This window comes from Mirounga leonina, unplaced genomic scaffold, assembly GCF_011800145.1.
Source record: "Mirounga leonina isolate KUSES-001 unplaced genomic scaffold, KU_Mleo_1.0 Mir_418, whole genome shotgun sequence".
Taxonomy (NCBI): domain Eukaryota; kingdom Metazoa; phylum Chordata; class Mammalia; order Carnivora; family Phocidae; genus Mirounga; species Mirounga leonina.
Window position 1 is genome coordinate 7,181,701 of NW_023270739.1, and position 1,775 is coordinate 7,183,475.

Genomic DNA, 1,775 nt, shown 5'->3' on the forward strand with positions numbered 1-1,775 from the left:
TGGAGGCAGTGTCTCTTGTCTGCGAGGTGTGAGTGATGGCCACGGGGAGGTCGAGGCCATGGGCGGTTGGTGCTGCAGAAGCGGGCAGCTTCGCACCCCTGCCATCCGGGAAACACTCCCACTGCTGTGGCCTGAGCCAGCCGCGGGAACCTTGGCAGAGACGCGGTAGAGAGAACACCGGCCTGGGGTCAGGCCCCTGTGCTGGGCTCTCAAAGCAGTCACTTCCCCAGCCGGTCTCAGCCTCCCCCTGTGAAGGGTGACTGACACTCTGACCCGGGGGTCTGGGGTAGGTGGCAGGCAGTGAGCAGGACTCAGCAGCAGCCTACTGTCAGGGAGGGGCCTTCCCAGGGTGCTCAGCAACTGGGAGGTATGCCCAGGAGACAAGGAGGCTGAAAGGTCTCAGGCCTCAGCCTGAGCTCATAAATATTATTGACGTGTGGTGGGGGGGGAGGGAGGGAAGTGGGTAGCTCTGCAACCACTGAGACTGATTTATTGGTTAATTAGGAGGTTGCCACAGCCACGGACTACCCCGCTGTGTGCATGGACAGGGAGGGAGGGGGCCACGGGGCAGCCAGGGCTGCCAGCTGGGACCCGAGTGTGGCTCAGCGTCTCACCTGAGCCAGGAGCACCAAGTGGCTGAAGGAATAATGCAAGGGGTTGGGGTCAGGCAATGGACCTAGGACTGGGTGGCTGGGGGAAGCCCATCGGACTCGCTGGCCTGAGTAGCGGAACAGAACTATCCTAAGGAAGGGGACCGGGAGCTCTCTGAGGTTTCCCAAGCATCCAGTCAAGTGTGGGGAGCTGCCGGTTTAGGGAAGAAGGCTGACGCAGACTCAGGAAGAACCAAGGAAAACCTTGGAAACCATGGAAACTGAGGACAGAGGCCCCAAAGGTGGAGAAGGTGGTTCCAGTGAGCAGAAAAAGTTAAACAGCCGTGGGTTTGAATCCAACTTCTGCCAGACACTAGCTATGTGACCTTGGGCAAATCACTAAATTTTTTTTTTTTTAAGATTTTATTTTTAAATAATCTCTACACCCAGCGGGCTTGAACCCACAAGCCCGAGATCGAGAGTCACACGCTCCATTGACTAAGCCACTCAGGTGCCCCAAATCACTAAACCTTTTTGATTCTTGATTTCTACATCTGTAGAAATGGAACTAATCATATCTATCTTGCAAAGCTGCTTTGATACTTAGGTTGAAGAGTGTAGCACCGCATAAGATACACAGTAAATGCTCCATAATTGCTAAATTAGCTGCTAGTGTTACATTACCCAGGGCACGGCTTGGAAGGGAGAAGGGGCTTGATGAAGTGTGGTGGAGAAAGCAGGGCCTAGAAGGTGCTGACCGAGTTGGAGGGGGTGGGCGGAGGAACTGCCTTCGTGCCAGACTGGCTATGGCCGGAGCCTGGGGGCTGCCTGACCCGGGGAGGGGGGGCGGGCTGCGCTTAGCTGGGTGGACCCAATTTCGCCGCCCAGGGGCGTCCACCGGGCTGGAGCCCCAGCTCAGCCAGTGCGCCTCGGAGGACTCCTGCCTGGCGCCGTCCCCTGGGGGAAGCGGAACGACAGACAGACGGTCGCCCCGCAGAGTGGAGGCGGACGAGGTTCATTCCGGTCCTGGGGCAGACGCGGCCCGTCCAGCCTCTCCCGCGCGGGCGGGCTCTTCCCGCGGATCCCCGCCCCGGCCGCCGCCCGCCGCCAGCCTCCCGCGAGGCCCGGCGTCCCCGGGGCAGCCGGCAGGGCCCGCGGCGGCGGGGCGGACGCGGCGGCGGCGGG